This window comes from Somniosus microcephalus, chromosome 9 (genome assembly GCF_052327205.1).
Source record: "Somniosus microcephalus isolate GS21.2 chromosome 9, FLI_Smic_1.0, whole genome shotgun sequence".
Classification (NCBI taxonomy): Eukaryota; Metazoa; Chordata; class Chondrichthyes; order Squaliformes; family Somniosidae; genus Somniosus; species Somniosus microcephalus.
This window is the reverse complement of record NC_140995.1, coordinates 6,727,547-6,748,292: the sequence shown is the minus strand read 5'-3', so window position 1 is coordinate 6,748,292 and position 20,746 is coordinate 6,727,547. Positions and strand designations below refer to the sequence as shown.

Sequence of the window (20,746 nt, the reverse complement as noted above, 5' to 3'; positions counted from 1 at the left end):
TCCTCTCTCTTCCTCCCCCCTCGCTCCTCTCTTCACCCCCCCCGGCCTCAAACGAATCCCCTGACCTTCTCTGCACGGAGCCGAGGAAAGCGTGGCGGTTTAGGCCGCTGCACCGTTGGGTACTGTGCATGCCGACCCCGGATCAAGTGCCCATGTGCAGTACCCAATGGGCGCGCATGCACAGAGAGAACCAAAAATGCGGTGCAAATAATCACTCCGTATTAAAATAGCAACCACAATCCAAGAATCACTATTTCTTTAACTCTCCCTTTCTAGGGCCTCAATGTGACATTTTTACCTAAGGAGGGCATGTTTCAGCAGAGATCACTATATCGCAATAAGGAGTGGGACTTCCAAATGGTCAAATGGTTGTTTGACATTGAGGAAACCTATCATATAGAATCATAGAAAAATTACGATACCGGAGGCCGTTCAGCTCATCGTGTCTGTGCTGGTCAGAAAAGAGCTACCCAACCTAATCCCACCTTCCAGCTCTTGGTCCGTAGCCCTGTAGGTTACAGCTCTTCAAGTGCTCATCCAAGCACTTTTTAAATGTGATGAGGATCTCTGCCTACATGTTTAAAAATCTTCAAGCATTCTACTGAGAAATCCACACAGATAGAGTTTATATTTGGAGTGCACACAGAGACTCATCCTACTTACTCAATTCCAGAAAAGCTTAGGCACAAGTTGGCAAAGCCAAGACTTAGGGAGCCCAAAGTGTCCACAGGGGTAATTCTGAAGCTGTTTACCCCACAGAGAACACTGGTACATGCGTCACTGTTGTCCAGGCAGAGCCACTCCACCCATTGAGACATTGTCTTGTAGAGTTATCTGGAGCTGAGTGCGAAGAGTCCCAGTCTCCAATGATAGGCCTATTTCTCCAGCTTCGACTAGTGAACCAGAACTGTGGACTTACCTGGTGTAGGTATTGGTCTGTCACAGAAATTTGACTTAGCTCTACACTTCGATTGCCAGTTGTGTCATCTTCGAGCCACCTCAACCCCAAAGAGACATCACTTAATTCCCTCCAAGGAGGATAATCTCCAGAGAATTGACAAGTGCAGGGTTGAGCCCTCTTCATGAGTTGCATGGTGGACATCCAAGTCCAATGCCATGAACCAGGTTTTTACTCACTGTGATGAAATATGTCATTCATCAGACTCTGTATTTAACTACATATATTGTATTGCCTGCTCCGGTGTTTTACCTTGTATTGTATATAGTGCACCGCCCCCTTTCTCCCCATTGGATGTGTCGGCTCCGCCCATACCTGGCCCTACTTAAGACAAGCCCAGGCTTGTCTTGCAGCAGAACAGCAGAACGCTAGGTGAAGACACAGGCATCTTTCTTTGCTAATAAAAGCCTTGTTTTATTCAGTTAACTTTGAGTCTTGTAGTTATTGAGGCGCATCACTCACCACCACTACTTAATTCAGGTCCTCATGTAAGGGCCTTTGGCAAAGAGGAGTGCCTGCTGTGAGGCTGACTGGCTCCAGTGTATTCAGTGACAGGTCAATGCACGCCAGAGCCCACCCTCTCTGCAGCCGTTTCCCCCTTTGGCCACAAATCTACCTCACAGCACGGTCCTGGATCACTGACATTGGCCAGAAGAAGCCATTCCAATTTAATGCTTAGGAACCATGAAAGAGAACTGCTTGCACATGCTTATAGACCGCAAACAACCTACTTTGGGACTTTGCTGTCATTGAACAAAGATGAGAAGGGCCAAAGTGCCCTTCAGCCCAAAACAATGGCCCAGAAATTCGGGTCTTCACGGGTGAGTACGCACGGGGTACTCACCCGTAGGCCCAGTGGAAGTGCCGGTTTCCTGCATGCACTGCGCATGCGCGGGAAACCGGCACTTCCGTTCCCCTGAACGAAGGGGTTCAGAGTTCGAACGCGTGCGCGGGGGAGGCAGCGCGTGCGCATCGAACTTACGTTTTTTTTACAGGTTTTCCCGGGAGGGTAAGTCTGCAGAATTTACACATTTAAAAAGCAGTCGTAAGGCCTGCTTTTTACAAGGTAAGTGGTGAATTAATTAAAATTAAAACATTTTTTCCACAGGTTTATTATTTTTAAATACTTTAAAGAAAGGTTACTTTATTTTTAGCCCTGTTAGAAAATAAAATTATTTTTTTCAAAAATTTAAATTATTGTTTAAAATAGTTATTTCATGTAATTTATAGTTTATTTAAAAAATGTGATGTTTTTTAAAAATTTATTTGAAGATTTAGTGATGTTTTGGGGCCGGTAGTATTTATAAGTTTTGCCAGCTCTTCCTGTCAAACTTATGAATGAAGCATTCCCTGCTCCGATTGGCTCTCCATGACCCACGTGATCCCAGGGGACGCTTCGAACTAACTGCGCCCCTGGATACGCAAGCACTGTGCGCCGGCAGTTGGAGCAGGCCCAGGATCGGAATTCCACGTGGGCCCACAGCTCAGCGGCCGGCGCGCTAGGTAAGTGCAGGTCGGGGGCTTGCACCCGCGGGAAGCCCCCGGCCCGAATTTCTGGGCCATTATATCTAGGCTGAATTTGGTAGCCAATAGGACTCCCAGATACTGATATGGATGAACAATTAGGAGCGATGCTCCTTGTGTATTCCAATCAATAACTTCAAGATCAACGATCCCGACCCACTGTCAATCTTTTTGATTTTGACAGCGGACCCGCCTCTGAACCCGCCCTCTGAGTGCTGGCAAAATTCCGGCCATAAGTTCAGCGAGTTCATCATCTACCCTTAGAAATATTTTGGAGCTGGAGTACATGTCCTGAATAAAACCAAGATTTGGCCATGTACTCCCATAGCTTTCAGCATCATCACGAGGCCGTATGAGGCACTGGGCTAAAAGCTTTTTGACAATCAATAAAAGCAATGTAATGGGTTTACTTTACACCTTACAACACCGGGTGGTCTACAAACCACCACCTGCCCTGTATATTCTTCATGAAAACCAAATCTAGCCTGTTCCTTCCTGGTTACTCCATGGGACGCCAAAGCATCTGATATGCAGGCTGGGATAATCGGAAGGATTGCCTTAAGAGGCACTTATATCAGTGAGATCCCTTGGTAGTTTTTTGGGCTCAATAGGATCCCCCTTCTTGTGACAAGAAACTAAACCTGAACTCTGAAACTCTAGCGTGTGTGTGCCTCAGACAGAATCCTATTCACCAGCCTCAGAAGTGAAGCTCGCAGGTAAGTCGGTGGTTCCTGACACTGCTCTCCATCCTCACCCACAGCGTGAGTTCCATCCACGCCTGCCATCGTACAATTAGCAAGGCAACACACTTTGTGGTCCAGTTCCTCTCATCAAACTGATTCATTAAGGCCTCCTATTTGAGCAGTACATTGTGCTGGCTTATCTAATCTCCATGCAGATGGGTCCTAATTGAAAATTAAATGATATAGAATGAATTTGTATTTGTGGCAGATTGGGTTTAGATGCATTTTGGGTTTTATGGGCAGGCTTGCCAACTCTCTCAGTGACAGTCTCGTGTCAGCTTGCTATCTCATGCCCTGCTACTTGGGGCTGTAATTTGACACCTTCACAATGATGGCAAACCTTACGGTTACCATTTTGGTGGCGGCTCCACCAACTGTTATTATAACACATCACACGTCAATCTTTCCCAATGTGTGGCTTGCTCTTCTAGGTGATCTCTGATAGGTTAACCAATCAGTGGACTCATCAGCCACCTGCGAATTCATTTTTAATGTGGAAGCAAGTCATCCTCGGTTCCGAGGGACTGCCTAAGAAGGAAGAGAAATCGCTCGGAGACTCAGCCGCTTCCAAAGAACAGCCAGCACAAACTAGAGTGTGTCACGTAGCACGGGTGGCCAATTTTAACCATGTTTATGTTTTTGGAGTGAAACCATACCCTGGGCATGCAGCTGATGCATTACTGAAAAGCTCACACTTAGGCCCCGGTTTCAATTCCCCCACCTGGCCGCGGAGGGTGGGGGAGTTAAAATGAGGACAGTGACTCGCCTATCCCGCTGCCTTCCCGCCACAGCCCGATGTTAGCAGGCGAGGGCGACACCCACATGAAGGCAGCGGGGTCCTGCTTGAAATATGCAGGTCGGTCCCGAATGCGTCATCGGGACCTGAACTGCGATTATGGTTGGAGGCTTGAGCAGGGGAGCAGTGATGGCTTCCCCGTCAGGCCAGACCTGCCGGGAGGGGCTCGTGGGTCAGAGGAGGCCCAGCCTCGTAAGTTTTAAAGTTTTGTTGTAGGTGTCCCTGTGGGCCAGGAGGGGCAGGAGTGCTCGCCTGGGCCTCACGAGGAAGCCTTGGGGTCACCCTGGCCCCAGGCTGCCTCCCTGCACCACCCCCACCCCCGATCGTGTCCAGAAACCCCCCTTACTACTTAACTGAGTTCCCGGTGGCAGCCTCCTCCCGCTGAATTCCCGCTGTCCAGGTAGTGGATCTGGCCAGCGAGCTGGATAGAACAAGCAAAATAGTCACTAAAAACTACAGCCCAGCAGCAAGGGAGAAAATCAAAATCAAAATACAGGAAACTCTTTTTTATCCGGCACCGACGTGCTGCCGGTTTATCAAAAAGTCCGGATTACAGAGAGGATAGTAAAAGGTACGAGAGCTCCGTACACAGCAACAAATCCAGGCTTCCCTGTTGCTTAGCAACCGCTGCAAGAACCCCAGTTACACAGCCACAGATCCAGGAACGGCCACTAATATGAAGTAAAACTTACCTGAACCTACTCCTGAATTTTGCCGGTTAACAGAGATTTCCGGTTATTTAGGTGCCGGTAAATCGAGAGTTTCCTGTAGTTATTAACGAAAGCAGTTTTGCTTCTCACCAGCAACTAAAATTTTTGCCATTTAAACAAAGAATGATGATCCAATCTGACTCCAGAGTGACGTTGGGCCCTGTGGTAAACCACTGTTTGTATTTCACTGTGTACATGCCTGTACATGCCTCGGCTGACTCCTCCCACGAATCCAGGTATAAAGGTGACTGCTCCACAGCCCCTTTGTATTCTGGACCGGTCGACCACTCGAGGCACACCTTCATTCTCTTGTTAATAAAAGCCTGTTAATTACTCGCTTAATCTCAGTCTTTTGAGTTATTGATAGCGCATCAATTTTATTAACAAGATTTTTATAATGGAAAAGATCCTCACAACTGCATGCTTAGACTTAGATCATCGGGAGGCGGACTCATCCACCAAGTTTACTCACTGGCTTAGGTGTTTCGAAAAATTCCTGACCGCCTCCGCTGCAATCAAATCGGACGAGGACAAACTGGATGTCCTGACCTCCAAAGTGAACCACCGAGTGTACTCGGTCACCCAGGACGCGACCTCGTATGCGGATGCTATCAAGCTCCTCAAGGACCAGTACACGCGCCCAGTGAACGAGGTGTACGCTAGGCACCTCCTGGGGAGTCGTAAACAACAACCTGGGGAATCGACCGAGGAATACCTTCAGGCACTGTCTGTGCTTGGCCGGGCCTGTGGTTGTAAGGATGTAAAGGCCGCCGTGTACACAGAGGAACTTATCCGGGACGCTTTTGTAGCGGGCCACAGGTCCAATTACACCCGACAGCGACTGCTGGAGCAGAGTGACCTCGATCTCAACAAGGCCTCTGAACTCGCACTATCATTAGACGCAGCCTACCGGGGCATGGATGCCTACTCCTCTGCACCGTGGACGCCGCGGGGAACGACAGCCTGGGACACGGTAGGACCGTCTCATAGCGCTGTGCCACCCCAGCCACATCCCAGCAATGGCCCATCTACCGCAGCAGTGTCCCAAGGCCAGACAGCAGTGCCCCAAGGCCAGAAATGCTACTTCTGTGGCCAGGCCAAACACCCCAGAGCGCGCTGCCCGGCGAAAAATGCGATCTGCTCGGGCTGCGGGAAGAAGGGACACTATGCCAGCGTCTGCAGAGCCAAAGCCACCCCGAACCCCAGCAGCGCCGCGTGCGGGCCGCCATCTTGGGCCTCCCCAGCCATGTGCGAACCACCGGAACAGCAGCCATTTTGGACGCCTCCAGCCACATGGGGATCATGGACGCCGCCATCTTGGACGACAGCCGGGACACAACAGGCCCCCAACACCGCCTCATCTGATACCCGCAGCGACACACCGACCCCTACGCTGGCCTCCGTTACACTGGACCAAGCGAGACCGCACCAGCTGGCCAGTTCCACAATGGACATTAAGGTAAATGGTCACGAAACAATCTGCCTTTTTGACTCTGGGAGCACGGAGAGCTTCATCCACCCCGACACGGTGCGGCGTTGCTCTCTCCCAGTCCTGCCTGCGCACCAGCGGATTTCTATGACCTCCGAGTCCCAGTCGGCGGACATTGGCGGCTACTGCGTGGTGACACTCGTAGTAGACGGGACTACGTACGATAATTTTAAACTTCTGCTCCTGCCCGACCTCTGCGCTGCCGTTCTACTGGGGTTAGATTTTCAGTGCCACCTTAAAAGTGTTACGATGGCGTACGGTGGACCCCTCCCCCCACTCACAGTCCGCAGCCAGCAGCTTCCAAATTGCCCGCCGCGCACCAGGTGCAACCTCTCCACACTCAGAGTCACCCCCCCCCACTGTTTGCTAACCTCACCCCCGACTGTAAGCCCATCGCCACAAAGAGCAGGCGATACAGTGCCGGGGACAGGGTTTTCATTAAAACCGAAGTGGAGCGGCTCCTGAAGGAAGGGATTATTGAGGGCAGCACCAGCCCCTGGCGAGCCCAGGTTGTGGTCGTTAAGACCGGCGAGAAGCAGCGCCTGGTCATCGACTACAGCCAGACAATAAATCGCTACACCCTGCTGGACGCTTACCCACTCCCCCGCATAGCTGATATGGTCAACCAGATCGCGCAGTACCGCGTCTTCTCGACCATTGACCTGAAATCAGTGTACCACCAGCTCCCTATCCGCCCTGAGGACCGCCAGTATACTGCCTTTGAGGCAAATGGCCGCCTCTATCACTTCCTTAGGGTTCCCTTTGGCGTCACCAACGGGGTCTCCGTCTTCCAAAGGGAGATGGACCGGATGGTCGATCAAAATGTGTTGCAGGCCACTTTCCCATATCTGGACAACCATCTGCGGCCATGACTTGCAGGACCATGACGCAAACCTCGAAAAATTCCTCTGCACCGCCAAACTCCTCAACCTGACGTATAACAAGGAGAAGTGCATATTCCGCACAACCCGCCTCGCCATCCTTGGCTGTGTTGTGGAACACGGAGTCATCGGCCCCGACCCCGACCGGATGCGTCCCCTTATGGAACTCCCACTGCCCCACTGCCTCAAGGCCCTGAAGAGGTGCCTAGGGTTTTTCTCTTATTACGCCCAGTGGGTCCCCTACTATGCGGACAAGGCCCGTCCGCTGATCAAGTCCACCTCTTTTCCCGTGACGGCAGAGGCCCGCTTAGCCTTCCACCGTATCAAGGAAGACATTGCCAAAGCCACCATGCACGCAGTGGACGAATCCATCCCCTTCCAGGTGGAAAGCGACGCATCCGACTTTGCCCTGGCCGCTACCCTCAATCAGGCGGGGAGACCCGTGGCCTTCTTTTCACGAACCCTCCAGGGCCCGGAGACCAGACACTCCGCTGTTGAGAAGGAGGCCCAGGCTATTGTGGAGGCTGTGCGTCATTGGAGGCACTACCTGGCCGGAAAACGATTTACCCTGCTCACTGACCAGCGTTCAGTTGCTTTCATGTTTAACAACAAGCAGAGGGGCAAAATCAAAAACGACAAGATCTTGAGGTGGAGAATCGAACTTTCCACCTACAATTACGAGATCTTGTACCGGCCCGGGAAGCTCAATGAACCCCCGGATGCTCTATCGCGTGGCACCTGCGCCAGCGCGCAGATCGATAGACTGCGGGCCCTCCACAATGACCTCTGCCACCCGGGGGTCACCAGGTTCTTCCACTTCATCAAGGCCCGCAACCTGCCTTACTCCATTGAGGAGGTCAGGACCATGACCAGGAACTGCCAAGTCTGCGCTGAGTGCAAACCGCACTTTTACAGACCAGACAGGGCTCACCTGATAAAAGCCACTTGCCCCTTCGAGCGCCTGAGCGTTGATTTTAAAGGGCCTCTCCCCTCCTCCGACCGCAATGTGTACTTCCTCAATATTATTGATGAGTACTCCCGTTTCCCGTTCGCCATCCCCTGCCCGGACATGACCAGTGCCACGGTCATTAAATGTCTGAACGACCTCTTCACCCTGTTCGGTTTCCCCAGCTATATCCATAGCGACCGGGGCTCATCGTTTATGAGCGACGAACTCCGTCAGTACCTGCTAGCTAGGGGTATTGCCACAAGCAGGACCACCAGTTACAACCCCCGGGGGAACGGACAGGTGGAAAGAGAGAATGCGACAGTTTGGAAGGCCGCCCTGCTAGCCTTAAAGTCTAGGGGCCTTCCGACCTCCCGCTGGCAGGATTTGCTCCCTGATGTGCTCCACTCTATTCGGTCACTGCTCTGCACTGCCACTAACGCCACCCCTCATGAGAAAATGTTTGTCTTCCCAAGGAAGTCCACATCGGGGACATCGCTACCGCCATGGCTGACATCCCCAGGGCCGGTCCTACTGAGAAGACACGTGAGGACCCATAAAATGGACCCCCTGGTCGAGAGGGTCGACCTCCTCCACGCCAACCCCCAGTATGCTTACATTGCGTACCCGGACGGGCGGGAGGACACAGTCTCCATAAGAGACCTCGCACCCTCAGGGGCCGCAGTAACCCACCACCCACTACCACCCCCCCCCCACGATCCGATATCCAGCCCCAGCAGACGGCAGGCCTGGGCCCCACGACCCGCTCGACATCTACGAGGACTACACACCAGTGCCCCAGCCTACGCGGGACTCGACGCCGGAAGTTTCACTACCCCTGCCGTCGCCACGTCGATCACAGCGGCAGACAAGACCTCCAGAGAGACTCCAATACACTAACTTTTAATACACTTCACCCCGCCGGACTCAATTTTAAACAAGGGGTGAATGTGGTAAACCACTGTTTGTATTCCACTGTGTACATGCCTGTACATGCCTCGGCTGACTCCTCCCACGAATCCAGGTATAAAGGTGACTGCTCCACAGCCCCTTTGTATTTTGGACCGGTCGACCACTTGAGGCACACCTTCATTCTCTTGTTAATAAAAGCCTGTTAATTACTCGCTTAATCTCAGTCTTTTGAGTTATTGATAGCGCATCAGACCCTAATTCTGGATTTACACAACAACTTTAATGTGAGTCTGAAGCAAAACACCTTCACACCAGTTTTACTGTTGCACTGTAAGCACAGCGTTATCTTCGCCATTCAGTAACTGATAATGTATGTAAAACAATGGCCAGGTACAATCTGCCAGTGTAGTATTAATCGGCTTACTAATGATTTGAAAATTCTGGTTACATTTGCACCGTAGCAATCAGTGGTGTTGGACGAGCTTTGGCCATGCAGTTACTAGAATTTACATAGTGTGCAACCCTCATTGAAAAGATCAGTCTACTGCAATCATGTGTTAGGATACATCAGCTTGTACGTGGAAAGCCATCCCACTAATTAGACTGTGCAGCAAGCCAGCAGCAGCAGTGTGATTTTGTTCACGCATGTTCTCTCCAGTATTAAGGAACTCTGACCCAAATGTGCGAAGACAGAAGACATTATGGGAATCATCCCCCAGTTGTTATATTCTCTGAGGCACCAAACCAATCCGGCAGATTTCAGCTCTTTCCAAAGATGGAACAGCAAATTGGTCTGTATCTGTGTTTACTCAATTTTAAAGCTGATGTGATTATTCATTTACTTTTTAACTTAGTTGGTGGCTGTGCAGAGAGAAATTATGTGTGGAAGTTCAGTGATATGAAGGTTGGTGCGTGTTTTTAATAACTGAATAGAAATGTGCCCACTGCATACTCTCATTTTAAGGTGGCACAATAATAAATTTCTAAGTTTATCTAAGTGATAGCATATGAACATAGGAAGAGGAGTATTTCCTCGAGCCTGTTCCGGCATTCAATTAGATCGTGGCTGATCTGTATCTTAACTCTATCCACCCGCCTTGGTTCCGTATCCCTTAATATCCTAACAAAAATCTATCAATCTCAGTTTTGAAATTTTCTAACGCCTCAACAGCTTTTTGGGGGTAGAGAGTTCCAGATTTTCACTACCCTTTGTGTGAAGAAGTGCTTCCTGATATCACTGCTGAACGGCCTGGCTCTAACTTTAAGGTTGTGCCCCCTTGTTCTGGATTCACCCCCACCAGAGGAAATAGTTTCTCTCTCTCTACCCTCTCAAATCCTTTAATCATAGAATCATGGAATCATAGAATGGTTACAGCACAGAAGGAGGCCATTCGGCCCGTCAAGCCTGTGCCGGCTCTCTGGAAGAGCACTTCAGCTAGTCCCACTCCCCAGCCCTTTCCCCGTAGCCCTGGAAATATTTTTCCTTCAGGCACCTATCCAATTCCCTTTTGGAAGCCATGATTGAATCTGTCTCCACCACCCTTTCCGGCAGTGCTTTCCAGATCATAACCACTCGCTACGTAAAAAAGTTTTTCCTCGTGTCGCCTTTGGTTCTTTTTCCAATCACCTTAAATCTGTGTCCTCTGGTTCTCGACCCTTCCGCCAATGGGAACAGTTTCTCTCTATCTACTCTGTCCAGACCCCTCATGATTTTGAACACCTCGATCAAATCTCCTCTCAATCTTCTCTGCTCCAAGGAGAACAACCCCAGCTTCTCCAGTCTATCCACGTAACAAGTCCCTCATCCCTGGAACCATTCTTGTAAATCTTTTCTGCACCCTCTTGAAGGCCTTCACATCCTTCTTAAAGTGAGGTGCCCAGAATTGGACACAATACTCCACTTGAGGCTGAACCAGTGTTTTATAAAGGTTCATCATAACTTCCTTGCTTTTGTACTCTATGGGGGTGATTTTCATTCAGAAGTCGGGAAGGAGGCGGGACTACAACTTTCAGGGTTGTAGTCCCGCCTCCATCAAGATGTGGCCAATCCGCGCGATTTTAACTTGATTGACCTTGTTGAGCCCGCCCAGAGGGTTCAGCAGGCCAATTAAGGGCCACCCAGCAACAGGTGACGTCACAGACTGAAATTTCATCTGTCAAGAGGTTCTGACAGATGAAATATCAGTGTTTCACAGCTGTTTGAAGCTGTCAAACACTGAGGGCTAGATTTTCAGTTGCTTGCGCCAGCAGTTAGCGCCTTAAGAGAAGTGATTTCCGGGCGCTATGCGTGTAGCGCCCGGGCGCAGCGCAGTTTGCGCCCCGCCCCAAATTAAGTTGCCCGTTAGCGCCGGCGCAAAGTTTAGCGCCCGCCCGGATGCGCGCGCAGAAAATGACGTCACATCCTCGTGCAACGCCCTTTGGCCGCCCCGATTGCAAACTTCAGTCGGACCGCCCCATTGTGCGGCGGGCGGCCGGAGCGTTTGGAAAAAGGAACGCAACACAACCAGCGCGGGCCCCGGGGGGCGCTAATTAAAGGGAACGTCCTCTCCAGTATAAAGGCCATCCTTTTTTCTGAAAACAGTCTTGTGCAACGCATTTCTGGAGACACAATAAGGAGGATAGCTAACTGGTTTCAAGCAGCAAGAGGCAGGTATTTTTGGACTCAGGCAATAGCGCTGCAAGTGGCCATTTGGAAATTAGACTGTTTGCCAGGATTTGATGGGGGTTGCATGGGGTGCCAACGCGGAGCTGCAGCTCCATGTCCGTAGGGCTCGCAGACGCATTGTGAGAGGGGCAGCCCTGGCTAGAGGCAGAGGGGGCTACAGGCGTCGGCCACGTAGGCCTTACCCAGTCAGGCTATACCGCCAGCAGCGCTCCTACCTAAACATGAGTGCCGCGCGATGTGTTAAAAGGCTCCGATTCCGAAAGGGGGTGATTGCAGAGATCTGCCACCTGCTTCGCCGAGATCTGCGGCCAAAGCTCAGGTGCAGGACGTCTCTGTCGGTGGAAGTGAAGGTGACAGTGGCATTGAACTTCTATGCCACCGGCTCCTTCCAATACGCTGCTGGGGACATAGCAAACATCTCCCAGTACGGCGCGCATCGCTGCATCCGCCAGGTGACCGAAGCACTGTTCAGAAGGAGAAGCCAATTCATCTCCTTCCCCATGGCCCTGGAGAGCCAGCATCAGCGCGCATTGGGATTTTCCAGACTCGGGGAATTCCCCTTGGTGCAGGGCGCCATTGACTGTACGCATGTGGCTTTGCGGGCCCCTCTGGAGCATGGCGAGCAGTATCGCAACAGGAAGGGCTACCATTCTCTGAATGTGCAGCTGGTCTGTGACCACAAGCAGCGCATCATGGCAGTCAATGCCAGCTTCCCAGGCAGCAGCCACGATGCCTTTATCCTGCGGCAGAGTACTGTGCATGACATGTTCCAGGCACAGCCTCCCCCAAGAGGATGGCTACTCGGGGACAAAGGCTATCCTTTGTGCACCTGGCTCATGACCCCGCTCCGCGCGCCCAGGACCGCTGCTGAAGAGGCCTACAACGAGAGCCATCAAACCACCCGCAACATCATCGAGCTAACTATTGGGGTCCTCAAGCAGCGGTTCCGCTGCCTTGATCGCTCCGGAGGAGCTCTCCAGTATTCGCCGGACCGGGTCTCCCAATTTGTGGTGGTTTGCTGCATGCTACACAACCTGGCTATCCGCAGGACTCAGGCACTGCCACCTGACGTTGGACCAGCACCTCAGGAGGAGGAGCAGGAGGAGCATGAGGAGGAGGAGGAGGAGGAGGAGGAGCAGGAGTACGTTCCCAGGAGGGAGCGACCAGGGCCAAGGGCCGCACGACGCCACCTTATTACACGGTACTTCTAAGCCCCCTGTCAGGGAATGGCCAGGGGCCATGAGGGAAGATGAATGCAGCCGCTCCGCAAGCCCTCAGCCGGCGAAGCCAACAAACACTAAGAAGAACAACCATGGAGACTGCATGAATAAAGATAATTTTTTATTAAACAAAAATGAAAAGCCCTTCCCACATGAATCCCCAAAAACAATCAACGGGCCCCACAAAAAGCCCAACAAACGACTCACTCCCACAAACTGGGGAGGAGCCACTCCACCTTTATTGAAACCGGGCCTCAACGTCGGCCTAACGCAAAAAAAAAGCCCTCCAAAAGCACAACCATGGGCAAAATAAAGATGGCCACCGCCATATTAAAGGAAAGCTGGCCACACCCTCTACTGAGTGGCCCGCGAGGGCGAGACCTTGGCCAGCATTTTGCCTCCCCTGCCCTGCCTGCTGCTCCTTCGCAAGCTCTGCCCAGTGGCTGCTGCGAGGCTGGGGGAAGGCGCCTGAGGCTCAGATGCCCTTCCGCCAGATGCCGCTGGGGGGCGGCCTACACGGCGTTTGGGCCTCGAGGGGCCGTCTCCTGAGTGGCGCACCTGAGCCTGGCCACCATCAGCTGCAGCCGCTTGCCCTTGACGGCCCAGAGGGGGAATGGCGGCGACGGATGGCGCAATGTGGGCCAGCAGGCGTCTGGGATGCGCTGGCTGGTGCTGTGGCGCGGTGGCACTCGGCCGGGCCCGCACTGCAGGATCCGCAGCAATCAGCCGACGGCCGGCTTGCTGGGATGGTCCAGCGCGGCGCCTGCCCTGGCGATGCCTGCCTGAGACAGCGCGTGTGGCAGCAGTGAGTGGCCCTGTGGTCCTGGTGTGCGCGCGCATCACATCCGCCAGGGTCTTGACGGCATCAGTTAGCATGCGGCCAGTCGCGGCAGTTGCTGCCCCGAACTCACGCACACTGGTCGCCAGCGACTCGATGGCCTCAGGCATGCGCCCCACCACGCTCATGAGCTCCGTGTGGCGCCGGTCCGAGTCGTCGGCCATCTGATCGAGCTTCCGCACCTCCTCCGAAGTGAAGGTGTCCGGACTGGAGTCGCGACTCTCCCGCTGGGGAGGAGGGGGCCGAACTAGGGGACCCTTGCCGCGTTGGTGACGGCGAGTGTGCCGAGCAGCAGCACTCCCCTCTGATCCTTCCCCCCTTTGGGGGGAAGGCCGCGGGCCACGCGCACGGCTGCTGGGTGGCTGGACGCCACTGGTCCCAGAAGCTGCATTGCCCTGCGACAGTTCCTCCAGGCACTCGTCCAGTGAGGAGGTGTTGAGCATTTCCTCCTCTCCTGCGGGACGTGACTGTTCCCCCGAAGGTCTGGCTTGCTCCTCCTCCTCCTCCTGGTTGGAGGTGCTGTCACTGGCAGCCTCAGGGTCCTGGTCGTCACCAGCTGAAAGCAGGAATGCACAAGAGTAGCTTCAGAGTGAGGAGACGGCGTCAGCGAGGGAGTTAGGACTGGTGGGATTCAGCGCATTGGTGGGACAGTGGCAAAGGAGGTAGCTCGGATGGGCCAGTGCGACGCGAGAGGGCCAAAAGGCGAGGTCCTTACCATTGCCGGGCAGTGGAGGGTCGGATACACCGCACGCTGTGGGGACAATCACACGGGCTCCCATGAGCACACACACGCGCTCCTCCAGCCGAGTGAGCTTCTGCAGCTTGGCGTGGCCACCCCTGGCACGGGCCTGGCGATTAAACGCTACTTTAGCCTGCAAGAGAAAGGACGGGCTGTAAGTGCGCAGTGAAGCCCTGATGTAGTGTGCACTGCCTCCCATGGTGGAATAGCTTGGACAGAGTGAAGCCCTGATGTAGTGTGCACTGCCTCCCATGGTGGAATAGCTTGGACAGAGTGAAGCCCTGATGTACTGTCCACTGCCTCCCATGGTGGAATAGCTTGGCCAAAGTGTAGAGTGCCGAATGGCCATTTGATGCTCATGACTGTCCCAATGCTGCTGGCTGAGGGCTGGCCAATAGGACTTTCAGGTCCCTTTGCCCATCATGTCAGGTGTACATGCAAGAATGAGGAGGAGACTGGAAAGGCTACTCACCCTCACAATCCTGGTCAGATCGTTGTATTTCTTACGGCATTGTGTGTGGGTCCTGGGGGCCTCGCCGGTGAACGTCACCCTCTGGGCGATCTGCTTCCAGGCTTTGGTGTAGTCGTGGTGGGTTGGATTCCTCCCACTGTCTGGAAACAAGATCTTGCGCCTCACCTCCAGAGCTGTGACCATGATGTCCAGATCACCCTCTGAGAAGCGCAGGGCACGCTGACGGGCCTTCTCTGGCGTTGCCATGACTCCCTGGGGCTGAGCAGTAGTGTTGAGGCCTCTTTGCAAGGCTGCAGTGTGCAGGGCGTGGCAGCAGACCAATTCGTCCCTTCCCCCTTTAAGAGCTGGTCGGCACCACGGGGTCTGCTGTCAGTGCAAAAATGACCGCACCCGTGCTGCGCCCCGCCTGGGCGCTATCCCTCTGGACCGCCGGCTTAGCGCCTAAAGAGAGTAGTGGAACGCCTCTTTTAGCGCTCCACCAACCTCTTAGGGCGAAGCCACTGAATTCCCGGCAACGGGGCGCTACTTTGGGGCGGGCGCTAACTTCGGGCGGGCGCTAAGGTTAGCGCCCCAAAACTGCCTATACTGAAAATCTAGCCCTGACAGTCTTACTTCTAACCTGAGTCCTTCTACACAGACTCAGTTAGAAATCTCACTGGCACAGAACGCTGCAGGCTGTCACTTTTGACAGTTTGCAGCCATTCTGCTTTCAGTGCCGGTGAGATGATGGACTCCCGAAACCTAGAGGAAGGAAGGCTGAAAAGGTAAGTACAGGTAATTTAAACTTTTTTACACACTTCAGACACACCAAACACACTTACCTTTGCACTCATGCACCCATCACTCACCTGAACACCGACATCTCGACCCCTCCAAGCCCTTCAACCCGACGGCCCGACTCCCCTAACTTGGCGTGGTTTGGAGCCGTCGGGAATCCCACAGTTCAAGCTTAAAAATAGGGATTAGGCTAAAAACTGCCTGTTAACTACCTGTTAACAGGCAGTTAATTGGCACTAATCCTTTCCCTCCTCGGGGAGGCGGGTCCCAGTGCAGGGCGGGTACCCGCCTCCTTTGAAACTTACATGGAGGCGGTTGTGGGCGGGATGGTGTCGGGACCCCCGAATTCGGGACTTTAATCCCCCGCACGCCTCCAAGCCCGACTCCACGGGTCAATGAAAATCGACCCCTATGACTCTAATTATGAAGCTCAGGATCCCGTATGCTTTTTTATCTGCTTACTCAAACTGCCCTGCCACCTTCAATGACTTGTGCACATATACCCCCAGGTCTCTCTGTTCCTGCACTCTCTTTAGGATTGTACCCTTTAGTTTATATTGCCTCTCCTCGTTCTTCCTACCAAAATGTATCACTTCGCACTTTTCTGTGTTAAATTCCATCTGCCACGTGTCCGCCCATTCCGCCAACCTGTCTATGTCCTCTTGAAGTCTATCACTCTCCTCCTCACTGTTCACTATACTTCCAAGTTTTGTTTCATCTGTAAGTTTTGAAATTGTGCCCTGTACACCTAAGTCCAAGTCATTAATTTATATCAAGAAAAGCAGTGGTCCTAATACCGACCCCTGGGGAACACCACTGTGCACCTTCCTCCAGTCCGAAAAACAACCGTTCACCACTACTCTCTGTTTCCTGTCACTTAGTCAATTCCGTATCCATGCTGCCACTGACCCTTTTATTCCATGGGCTTCAACTTTGCTGGCAAGCCCATTATGTGGCACTTTATCAAACGCCTTTTGGAAGTCCATGTACACCACGTCAACCACATTGCCCTCATCAACCCTCTCTGTTACCTCATCAAAAAACTCAAACAAGTTAGTTAAACACAATTTGCCTTTAACAAATCTGTGTTGGCTTTCCTTAATTAACCCACACTTGTCCAAGTGACCATTAATTTTGTCCCAGATTATCGTTTCTAAAAGCTTCCCCACTACCGAGGTGAAGCTGACTGGCCTGTAGTTCCTGGGTTTATCCTTACATCCTTTTTTTGAGCAAGCGTCTAACATTTGCAATTCTCCAGTCCTCTGGCACCAGACTTGTATCCAAGGAGGACTGGAAGATTATGGCCAGGACCTCCGCAATTTCCACCTGTACTTCCCTCAGTATCCTAGGATGCATCCCGTCTGGTCCCGGTGACTTATCTACTTTAAGTACAGCAGCCTTTCTAGTACTTCCTCCTTATCAATTTTTATCCCATCCAGTATCTCAACTACCTCCTCTTTCACTCTGACTTTAGCAGCATCTTCTTCTTTGGTAAAGACAGATGCAAAGTATTCATTTAGTACCTCAGCCATGCCCTCTGCCTCCATGCGTAGGTCTCCATTTTGGTCCCTAATCAGCCCCACCCCTCCTCTTACTACCCGTTTACTGTTTATATGCCTATAGAAGACTTTTGGATTCCCTTTTATGTTAGCTGCCAATCTATTCTCACACTCTCTCTTTGCCCCTCTTATTTCCTTTTTCACTTCCCCTCTGAACCTTCTATATTCAGCCTGGTTCTCACTTGTATTCTCGACCTGACATCTGCCATACGTCCCCTTTTTCTGCTTTATCTTGCTCTCTGATGTGCCATCAATAACTCCAGAAGACTAAGAGTTAAACTTATAACAAGTAGGCTTTTATTAACAAAAGAATACGAGCATGCCTCTGCTGGTAGACCGATCCTTAAAGCCAGGGGGACTGGAGGTCAATCACCTTTATACCTGGGCTTAGGGGTGGAGCCAGGGGCGGAGCCAGCTGAGGCATGCCCAGACATGTTCTGTACAGGCAGATTAGTGGTTTACCACATTCACCCCTTGTTTAAAATGAGTCCGGCGGGGTGAAGTGTCTCAGAAGTTCGTATAGGCAAGTCTCTCCAGGGGTCTTGTCTGCCGTAGTGATCGTCGTGGTGCCGGCTGCGGCGGTTCTTTTCCCGCGGCCATTTCCCGCGTGGGCCGGAGCACCGGCGTGTCATCTTCGTGGGTGCGGGGTCGGTGGGTGTATAAGGGTGGGTCACAGGGCCCTGGCGTGCCGTCTACTTGGGTTAGATGTGGATTCCCTTCTAGGGGTGTGTCGTGGGTAATGGTAGTGGGTAATGGTAATGGGTAGTGGGCAATGGTGTTTTCGGTGGCACCTGAGGGTGCGAGGTCTCGTATGGAGACCGTGTCCTCCCGCCCGTCAGGATACGCCACGCATGCATATTGTGGGTTGGCGTGGAGGAGATGGACCCATTCGACCAGGGGGTCTGTTTTATGGCTCCTCACGTGCTTCCTGAGCAAGACGGGCCCTGGAGACGTCAGCCATGGCGGTAGCGATGTCCCCGAGGTGGATTTCCTAGGGAAGACGAACATTTTCTCGTGAGGGGTGGCGTTCGTGGCGGTACAGAGTAGTGACCGTATGGAGTGAAGCGCATCGGGGAGGACTTCTTGCCAGCGGGAGGTTGGGAAGCCTCTGGACTTTAAGGCTAGCATGGCGGTTTTCCACACTGTCGCGTTCTCCCTTTCTACTTGTCCGTTACCCCGGGGGTTGTAGCTGGTGGTCCTGCTCGTGGCTATCCCTTTTTCGAGCAGGTACTGGCGCAGCTTGTCGCTCGTGAACGACGAGCCCCTGTCACTATGGATGTAGCTGGGAAAACCGAATATGGCGAAGAGGTCATTGAGACATTTGATGACTGTGGCGCTGGTCATGTCCGGGCAGGGGATAGCGAACGGGAAATGGGAGTACTCGTCAATGATGTTGAGGAAGTACGTGTTGCGGTCAGAGGAGGGTAGGGGCCCTTTAAAATCTACGCTTAGGCGCTCGAAGGGGCAGGTGGCTTTTATCAGGTGCGCCCTGTCTGGCCTATAAAAGTGCGGTTTGCATTCGGCACAGACTTGGCAGTTCCTGGTCATGGTCCTGACCTCCTCGATGGAGTAAGGCAGGTTGCGGGCCTTAATGAAGTGGAAAAACCTGGTGACCCCCGGGTGGCAGAGATCGTTGTGGAGGGCCCGTAGCCTATCGACCTGTGCGTTGGCACATGTTCCATGGGATAGGGCGTCCGGGGGCTCATTAAGTTTCCTGGGCTGGTATAAGATATCATAATTGTAGGTGGATAATTCGATCCTCCACCGCAATATCTTGTCGTTTTTGATTTTGCCCCTCTGCTTGTTATTGAACATAAATGCTACTGATCGTTGGTCAGTGAGCAGGGTGAAGCGTTTACCGGCCAGGTAATGCCTCCAATGCCATACAGCCTCCACTATAGCCTGGGCCTCCTTTTCGACTGAGGAGTGTCTAATTTCGGGGCCCTGGAGGGTTCGTGAAAAGAAGGCCACGGGTCTCCCCGCCTGGTTAAGGGTTGCGGCCAGGGCGAAGTCAGACGCATCGCTCTCCACTTGGAAAGGGATGGACTCGTCCACGGCGTGCATTGTAGCCTTTGCAATGTCCTCTTTTATGCGGGTGAAGGCTGCATGGGCCTCTGCCGCCAGGGGGATGGAGATTGACTTGATAAGGGGCCGGGCTTTGTCCGCGTAATTGGGCACCCATTGGGCGTAATAAGAGAAAAACCCCAGACATCTCTTCAGGGCTTTGAGGCAGTGAGGCAGGGGTAGTTCCAGAAGGGGGCGCATTCGGTCGGGGTCGGGGCCGGGGCCGATGACTCCGTTTTCCACTACACAGCCAAGGATAGCGAGGCGGGTGGTGCGAAACATATACTTTTCTTTGTTGTATGTCAAATTTAAGCGCTAGGCTGTTCGGAGGAATTTTTCTAGATTGGCGTCATGGCCCTGCTGGTCATGGCCGCAGATGGTGACATTGTCCAGGTAGGGAAAAGTGGCCTGCAGCGCGTTCTGGTCAACCATCCAGTCCATCTCCCTTTGGAAGACTGAGACCCCGTTGGTGACGCCGAAGGGGACTCAGGAAGTGGTAGAGGCGGCCGTTTGCCTCAAAGGCAGTATACTGGCGGTCTTCAGGTCTGATAGGGAGTTGGTGGTATGCCGACTTCAGGTCAATGGTAGAGAATACCCGGTACTGTGCAATCTGATTGACCATATCAGATATGCGGGGAAGGGGGTATGCGTCTAATTGGGTATACCTATTGATTGTTTGACTGTAGTCAATGACCAGGCACTGTTTCTCGCCGGTCTTCACGACCACTACTTGGGCTCGCCACGGGCTGGTGCTGCCCTCGATAATCCCCTCCCGCAGGAGTCTCTCTACTTCTATTTTAATGAAGCTTCTATCCCCGGCACTGTACCGCCTGCTTTTTGTTGCGATGGGCTTGCAGTCGTGGGCGAGATTAGCAAACAACGGGGGGGGGTGCTGACTTTCAGGGTGGATAGGCTGCATATTGTGCGCGGCGGTTGTTTTAAATTTTGCCGGCTGCAGACTGTAAGTGGGGGCAGGGGCCCGCCGTACGCCATCGTGACACTCTCTAGGTGGCACTGGAAATCCAGTCCCAGTAGCACAGCAGCGCAGAGCTGTGGCAGGACAAGGAGTTTAAAGTCTTTGTACTCTGTGCCCATTACTGTCAGGGTTGCTACACAGTAGCCGCCGACGTCCGCCGTATGGGACTTGGAGGCCATAGAGACCCGGTGGCACGTGGGCATGACTGATAGGGAGTAGCGTCGCACTGTGTCGGGGTGGCTAAAGCTCTCCGTGCTCCCGCAGTCAAATAAACACTTTGTTGCGTGACCGTTTACCTTGATGTCCATCGTGGACCTGGCCAGTTGGTGAGGCCTGGATTGGTCCAGGATGATGGAGGCCATCGTTGAGGTCGGTGGGTCGCTGTTGTACTCGCGCGAGGTAGTGGGGGAGTCAGGGGCCTGGTCCCAAAGTGACGTCCAAGATGGCGGCCCGCACCGCTCACACGCGGCTGGTGAT

The 20,746-nt window shown here is 52.9% G+C and overlaps 1 protein-coding gene across 2 annotated transcripts in view; it reads left to right on the top strand.

The window, feature by feature from the left end:
- Positions 1-20,746, top strand: part of lpin1a (lipin 1a) — a 212,518-nt gene that overhangs the window by 36,272 nt on the left and 155,500 nt on the right. The gene's annotated exons all lie outside the window — the stretch shown is intronic.